The sequence below is a fragment of the Aedes albopictus genome, chromosome 1 (assembly GCF_035046485.1).
Source record: "Aedes albopictus strain Foshan chromosome 1, AalbF5, whole genome shotgun sequence".
Taxonomy (NCBI): Eukaryota; Metazoa; Arthropoda; class Insecta; order Diptera; family Culicidae; genus Aedes; species Aedes albopictus.
Window position 1 is genome coordinate 180,612,099 of NC_085136.1, and position 8,798 is coordinate 180,620,896.

Below are 8,798 nucleotides of genomic sequence, written 5' to 3' on the forward strand. Positions count from 1 at the left end.
TTTGCTACTAAGCTTAGTATTTTAGAATGCGTTTGATAGTTTTACTATTATTTGAAAACCATTTAACATATTTTAATGAAATTTTCACACAGTCATCTACGCATACTACTTCGAGACGCCTGAAAATTTTATGGTTCTATCCTCAAAGACAAAAAAGTTGTGAATACTTGTAGGAGATGCAATAATTTACAATATGCGCTTTTAACTGTTTTTACATGAAAAACCTTCAAAAAAAATTTTTGTTCTAGACCCCCCGATGGATGATTTCAACCGACCCAGCAAATTGAAGGGAATGGCCCAAAGTATCACTGGGCAAAATTTCAGACTTACTTATTTTTTTTATTATAAAGTTGTTCTACACAACACACCGTGACGGAGTTCCGGCCTGGGCTACAGCGCTGAAACTGAAGCGGAATCGAACAAAACTTTCGAGCACGTTCCGGCTCATGGCTATTCGTGTGGCGAGCGCGTACAGGACGATATCGTCGGAAGCAGTCTGCATTATCGCCGGGATGGTTCCCATACACATCACCCTGGCAGAGGATGTAGAGTGTTACCGGAGAAGAGGCACAGCAAACGTGAGGAAGACAACCAGAGCGGACTCGTTGGCTAAGTGGCAGCAAGAGTGGAATGACGCGGAGAAGGGTAGATGGACCTACCGGCTTATCCCAGATGTGTCGGTATGGATGTCCAGAAAACACGGAGATGTGAACTTCTACCTAACACAGTTCTTGTCAGGTCATGGATGCTTCAGACAGTATTTGTATCGATTCGGCCATGCAGAGTCCCCATTCTGTCCGACATGCCCAAACAACGAGGAGACACCGGAGCACGTGATATTCGACTGTCCGCGATTTGAAGAAGTACGTGGTGACATGCTAGCGAGCGCTGCTGGAAATCTGAGTCCCAACAACGTAGTAGAGAGAATGTGTCAGGACGAAACCGTATGGAATGAGGTGAACAGAGCGGTCACGCGGATCATGTCAGCTCTCCAGCGGAGATGGCGCGAAGATCAAAGAGTATTGGGTCGCGATCGGAGTAGGCTTGATCCACCGCCGGGGACTTGACCGAGTCGTTCGTTGCGTAGTACCGGTTATAGGTCATCGGGGCGCCGGTGAACCGGAAGTCTACCGCCAACCGGAATCGCCGGGCCGACTTCGGCACCTTACTGGTCGGGTTGAAAACATCGGTGTCGAGAGAACTTCCACCGTCGGGGTCTTTCTCTGTCGGAGTAGGCTAGGTCCGTCCACCGCCGGGGACTAGACCGAGTAGACCGCGAAAAAGCACCGGTGCTTGGTCGTCAGGGCGCCTGTGAACCGGAAGCCAGTCTCCAACCGGAATCTCAGAACCGACCTTGGCACCAGCCTGGGAAGTATCGGTAACGGAAGAAGTTTCAGTGTCGGGGAACTCTTCGTCGGATAGGGTAGATCCACCGTCGGGGACTATCCGAGTCGTGCGCGAAAAGCCGGAGTGCTGAATGGCACACGGACGGCATTAGAATAACAAATTTGGTGTATGTTTGTACCAACTGTGTCGCTGAATGGCGATAGGTTAGGTACGAACACTAAAAAGATTAGAATAACAAATTTAGAAGCGACAAAATGTGCATGAGCACAGAAGAAGAAGAGCGCATGAGCGCATTGCCCCCCCTGAAGCAGTCGCATCAGTGGTACCAGGGGGATCGAGGCGACAAGGTGTAGCAGAGTTTTTCCAATCGGTTTTCTCTGCTCGGGAGGTTGGGAGGAAAAAAAAAAACACACACACACACACACACACACACACACACACACACACACACACACACACACACACACACACACACACAACAAACACACACACACACACACACACACACACACACACACACACACACACACACACACACACACACACACACACACACACACACACACACACACACACACACACACACACACACACACACACACAGACTTTGCTTCGGCAAGACATATACTAAAATTGGAACGATACAGAGAAGATTAGCATGGCCCCTGCGCAAGGATGACACGCAAAATCGTGAAGCGTTCCACATTTTTTTACCTACCGGCTTATCCCAGATGTGTCGGTATGGATGTCCAGAAAACACGGAGATGTGAACTTCTACCTAACACAGTTCTTGTCAGGTCATGGATGCTTCAGACAGTATTTGTATCGATTCGGTCATGCAGAGTCCCCATTCTGTCCGACATGCCCAAACAACGAGGAGACACCGGAGCACGTGATATTCGACTGTCCGCGATTTGAAGAAGTACGTGGTGACATGCTAGCGAGCGCTGCTGTAAATCTGAGTCCCAACAACGTAGTAGAGAGAATGTGTCAGGACGAAACCGTATGGAATGCGGTGAACAGAGCGGTCACGCGGGTCATGTCAGCTCTCCAGCGGAGATGGCGCGAAGATCAAAGAGTATTGGGTCGCGATCGGAGTAGGCTTGATCCACCGCCGGGGACTTGACCGAGTCGTCCGTTGCGTAGTACCGGTTATAGGTCGTCGGGGCGCCGGTGAACCGGAAGTCTACCACCAACCGGAATCGCTGGGCCGACTTCGGCACCTTACTGGTCGGGATGAAAACATCGGTGTCGAGAGAACTTCCACCGTCGGGGTCTTTCTCTGTCGGAGTAGGCTAGGTCCGTCCACCGCCGGGGACTAGACCGAGTAGACCGCGAAAAAGCACCGGTGCTTGGTCGTCAGGGCGCCTGTGAACCGGAAGCCAGTCTCCAACCGGAATCTCAGAACCGACCTTGGCACCAGCCTGGGAAGTATCGGTAACGGAAGAAGTTTCAGTGTCGGGGAACTCTTCGTAGGATAGGGTAGATCCACCGTCGGGGACTATCCGAGTCGTGCGCGAAAAGCCGGAGTGCTAAATGGCACACGGACGGCATTAGAATAACAAATTTGGTGTATGTTTGTACCAACTGTGTCGCTGAATGGCGATAGGTTAGGTACGAACACTAAAAAGATTAGAATAACAAATTTAGAAGCGAAAAAATGTGCATGAGCACAGAAGAAGAAGAGCGCATGAGCGCATTGCCCCCCCCCTGAAGCAGTCGCATCAGTGGTACCAGGGGGATCGAGGCGACAAGGTGTAGCAGAGTTTTTCCAATCGGTTTTCTCTGCTCGGGAGGTTGGGAGGAAAAAAAAATAAACACACACACACACACACACACACACACACACACACACACACACACACACACACACACACACACACAACATGCGCGTGATGCGACCATGTCTAGGCTAGTCCACCCTAGAAATGGGAGGCCACCAGTTTACTGGTGGACCGACGCGATTGCGGACCTGCACCTGCAACCCATAGGTTGATACCGAGGGTAGATAGTTGGATTAATAGGCGCCATGGGGAAGTTACATTCCACCTGACACAGGTCCTTACAGGTCATGGTTGCTTCCGACAGTATCTACACCGTTTCGGGCATGCGGATTCTCCCGAATGCCCAGTGTGCAATGGTTTAGAGGAAACGGCGGAACACGTTTTGTTCGTGTGCCCGCGTTTTCGCACAATGCGTGACCGCATGCTTGCCACATGCGGGGAGGACACAAACCCGGACAACTTGGTCCAGAGGATGTGTAGGGATAAGATTAGCTGGAATGCCGTTTCAACGGCTATCACCCATATCGTCTGGGAGCTACAGAGGAGGGTGCGCGTGGATTTGGAGAGTGACTAGTCCAGATGCAGTACAAGAGGTGGTCCAGGGGTTCGGAGTCGGCTTCGTAGGTCATACCGGTGCCCTGCGGTCGAGATAGACCCTTACAGCGATTAAGTGGCCGCGGAGAGGAGGTCCCGGTAGCGGTGCTGTCGTGGCATCGGTCTACTGGGTTGGATCCGAGCCCGCGGTTGGAAAGGGGTCCCCGGCAAGGGTCGGGGCAGGTGGAGTCCCTGCTGTCAGCAACCTTCTGGTGCAGCTGATAGGGCCTGAAGGGTAGTGATACCCTTGCTTTCAGCAGGTTAGATCGGGTTGCACGTGGGCATCTGTTCTTGATGTCTGCAAAGCAGTTGGGCGCGGGCGGGGTTGACCCTGCCCGCCTTCCGAGGACAAAGGGAGTGGCGAGGACCACTCGGGAAACTGGCTAAGCGCCAGCATGTTACCGTGATGGACTCTCCAGAGCGAGTCATCGATGTTCGTTGCTGCAGGCTACACAGCTTACCTTGAGGGTGTGATGTGCGCTAGCCCCTCTCTGAAGCAATACCTTCTTGGTGGTTCCGGAGAGACGTAGGGTTTGGCGATGGATGGTTTAGTGGGTACGAGGAGAAAGTAGTCCTGGCTTTTAGTTTTGTTGTAGAAGACGGCCTCAGACCTACACTACCCTAACCTTCTGTTAGGGTGTTTGTTGAGCAGATTATCCCCCTATGGTTTTGAAGAAAAAACACACACGCACACACACACACACACACACACACACACACACACACACACACACACACACACACACACACACACACACACACACACACACACACACACACACACACACACACACACACACACACACACACACACACACACACACACACACACACACACACACACACACACACAAACACGTGTCTTCGTATGTAGCTGCTATGCGCCTCCAAGATGGACCGAGGAGCAATACAACCGGATGTTGGATGCACTCACTGACACGCTGGTAGGACGTAGGCCAGTATTCATCGGCGGCGATTTCAACGCCTGGGCCGTTGAGTGGGGCTGTCGGCAAACCAATGCAAGAGGATATAGTCTACTTGAAGCTCTGGCGAAGCTGGACGTAAAGCTGTGCAATGTAGGAACAGTCAGCACATTCCGCAAAGACGGTCGTTAATCCATCATCGACATTACATTTTGTAGTCCATCGTTGATGGAAGACATGTACTGGAGGGTGAGTGAGGAGTACTCCCACAGCGACCACCAGGCGATCCTCTACAAGATAGGCCAAAGAGCTCCTACGTCCATACAGAGAACTAGGACTTATGAGCGGAAGTGGAAGACGAAGGACTTCGACAAGGAGACTTTTATCGAGGCGCTTCGGCCAAATAGCGATGCGGCAAACCTCGACCCAGGGTGGTTGACGGAAGCGCTAGCAACGGCATGTGATGCAGCAATGCCGAGGAAGATTGAACCTAGGAACGCTAGACGCCCAGCATATTGGTGGAATGAGACGCTCAGCACCCTTCGTGCGACTTGCCTCCGAGCTAGGAGACGAGTACAGAGGGCAAGAACTGGGGCCGATAGAGAAGAGCGCAAGGTTGCATTCCGTGAAGCTAGAGCTGCCTTCAAACGAGCTATCAAGCAGAGCAAGGCGAACTAATACAAGGAGCTATGCCAGGAAGCCGACGCTAACCCCTGGGGAAATGCCTACCGCATCATAATGGCAAAGCTGAAGGGCCCAATGACGCCAGTCGAAATGTGCCCAGACAAACTGAAGGGTATCGTGGAGGGTTTGTTTCCAAAACACGATACGACAACGTGGCCACCTACGCCGTACAGCGAGGGCGATGCGGAATTTGACGTAAACAGACTGGTCTCCAACGACGAGCTCGTTGCCGTGGCGAAAGCATTGAAGGTGAAGAAGGCTCCCGGCCCGGATGGTATCCCCAACGTGGCGCTGAAAGCAGCGATCCTGGAGTATCCTGATATGTTCAGGTCAGTGTTGCAGAAATGCCTGGAGGAAGGCATCTTTCCGGATATATGGAAGGTCCAAAAACTAGTGCTGCTGCCAAAGCCAGGAAAGCAGTCGGGAGATCAAGCATCGTACAGGCCGATCTATCTGTTGGATACGCTCGGAAAACTTCTCGAGAGGATTATCCTTAACAGGCTGACCGAGTATACCGAAAGTGAGAGAGGGCTGTCCACGATGCAGTTCGGCTTCAGCAAGGGAAAGTCGACGGTTGACGCAATTCGGACCGTCGTTGAGATGGCGGAAAGGGCATCCTTACAGAAGCGGAGAGGAGATCGCTACTGCGCCGTGGTAACGATAGACGTTAATATCGCATTTAACAGCGCCAGTTGGGAAGCTATCGCCGTAGCCCTGCATAATATGCGGGTCCCCGACTATCTGTGGAGGATTCTAAGGAACTACTTCCAGAATAGAGTCCTTGTGTACGAAACCAACGTAGGGCAGAGGTCGTTTAGAGTGACAGCAGGTGTTCCACAGGAATCAATCCTGGGCCCAACGCTCTGGAACGCAATGTACAACGGTGTGTTAACACTGAAGCTTCCGGCAGGTGTCATTATCGTGGGGTTCGCAGACGACGTTGTCTTAGCGGTATCCGGCAAATCAATCGATGAAGTCGAAGTGCTGGTATCGGAGGCAATCGACACAGTCGAAAGATGGATGAATGGAGTGAAGCTGCAGATAGCCCATCACAAGACAGAAGTGCTCGTAGTCAGTAACCGCAAAGCAGTGCAAAGGTTGGTGATCGGTGCACGATCGGAGAGGAGAGAATTTCATCGCAGCGCGCTTTGAAGAACCTGGGCGTGATGGTCGACGGCCGCATAAACTTTAACGCGCACGGTGACTACGCCTGCGCAAAGACGGCGAAGGCGGTTAACACAGTAGCGAGGATTATGCCAAACGCGGGCGGTCCAAGAAGCAGTAGGTGGCGCCTCTTGGCAAATGTTGCAACCTTAATACTTAGGTATGGAGTGCCAGCCTGGGCTCCGGCGCTAAAAACGAAGAGAAACCGTGGAAGGCTGGACAGTGTGTTCCGGCTCATGGCTATGAGAGTCGCGAGTGCCTACAGAACAATCTCGTCGGAGGCTGTATGCGTTATCGCTGGTATGATGCCCATCTACATCACCCTAGAGGAAGACGTCGAGTGCTATCGGCGAAGTAACGTAAGGAATGCGAGAGCAGGTGCTAGAATGGACTCGCTGGTGAAGTGGCAACAAGAGTGGGACAATGCGGCGAACGGAAGGTGGACCCACCGACTGATCCCAAATGTGTCGGCGTGGGTGAACAGGAAGCATGGGGAGGTGAACTTCCATCTGACGCAGTTTCTGTCCGGGCACGGCTGTTTCCGGAAGTACCTGTTTCGATTCGGTCACGCGTCTTCCCCTCTGTGTCCGGAGTGTGTGAACGTGGAGGAAACACCGGCGCACGTCGTCTTCGAATGCCCTAGGTTCTCGGAGATGCGCAGGGATATGCGCGGCCTGACAGTCGACAACAATGTCGAAGAAATGTGTCGCGACGAAGCTACGTGGAACGCTGTCGACAGAGCAGTAACGGGGATGCTGTCCGCGCTGCAAAAGAAGTGGCGCGAAGACCAGAGAGCGCCGGAACGCGATCCGTGTAGTCATGATCCACCGCCGGGGACATGACTGAGTCGTCCGTAGCGTAGTACCGGTTTTTGGTCGTCGGAGCGCCAGTGAACCGGAAGTCCACCACCAACCGGAATCGTCGGACCGACTTCGGCACCTGACTGGTCGGGATAGAAACATCGGTGTCGGGAGAACTTCCACCACCGGAGTTTTTCTCCGTCAGAGTAGGCTAGGTCCACCGCCGGGGACTAGCCCGAGTATATCGCGGAGAAGCACCGGAACTTGGTCGTCGGGGCGCCTGTGAACCGGAAGCCAGTCTCCAACCGGAATCGCAGGAGAGACCTTGGCACCTGTCCGGGAAGAAACGGTTTCGGTTGTCCGGAGATGTGTCCTCCCCGCATGTGGCAAGCATGCGGTCACGCATTGTGCGAAAACTCGGGCACACGAACAAAACGTGTTCCGCCGTTTCCTCTAAACCATTGCACACTGGGCATTCGGGAGAATCCGCATGCCCGAAACGGTGTAGATACTGTCGGAAGCAACCATGACCTGAAAGGACCTGTGTCAGGTGGAATGTCACTTCCCCATGGCGCCTATTAATCCAACTATCTACCCTCGGTATCAACCTATGGGTCCACCTTCCTTTGGTGGAACTGTCCCACGCGCGCTGCCATTTGACCGTAGAGGCCATCCTGACAGTCCTGCGTATGCCTCTTGTGCCGCGCATTTCGAAGCACTCCATGTCCTCACTGATAAGAATGCTGATAGGCACCATACCAGTAATGACGCAGAGAGCGTCGTGTGACACGGTACGGTACGTGCTCGCAACCCTCAGACACATAAGCCTGTAAGTGCTTTCCAGCTTCCGTCGGTAGCATTCAGTACTTAGCGCGGAACCCCACGCCGGGCCGCCATACCTAAGCATGGACGTAGCAACACTAGCCAGAAGCTTGCGCTTACTGGCGTACACCGCTGAGCTACCAAAGTTTTTTTTGCCGATAGAACGTTCCTGGTATAGTGTATGTAGCGCAATATATTACAATTACAATTTGACCAATTTTTGTGTTACTTAAATGAACCATCCGTAACAGTTAAGGGTTAAGATAGGTTAAGTTAAGCATAAACATGCTTGAATCCATCATGAGGATATGCGAGCTGTCAAACCATCAACAGCAAATATTGTTGATGTAAGCATAATATCATAATATGATTGAGTCAACCATAGTACATGTTCTAATCAGTTCATCAATTTTGATCATTTAAAGCTTCTGGTATGCTTTGTCCTATGGTAGTATGTGTAGTACAATCTCAAAAAAGGATTATATAAAAGTCAGTGCACAAATATGTTTGTTCGCGACAGCAACATGACCAATATGGCGCTAGCTTCTAAGCGCGAAAAATCGCTTAAAGTAAATCGCAAAAATATTGTATGGCGAATAGCATCTAAAGGCAAATTTATCGAAGTGGAATACATTATTCGAAAAAATATTTGGTATTTGACCTTAAATGCACTGATCTAT

The 8,798-nt window shown here is 51.7% G+C and overlaps 1 non-coding gene across 1 annotated transcript; it reads left to right on the top strand.

Moving 5' to 3' along the window:
- The first annotated feature begins 1,950 nt into the window (after positions 1-1,950).
- On the top strand, positions 1,951-2,057 carry LOC115254373 (U6 spliceosomal RNA). The gene has a single exon (XR_003891820.2). It is a non-coding gene; the product is annotated as a U6 spliceosomal RNA (small nuclear RNA).
- Positions 2,058-8,798: the final 6,741 nt, after the last annotated feature.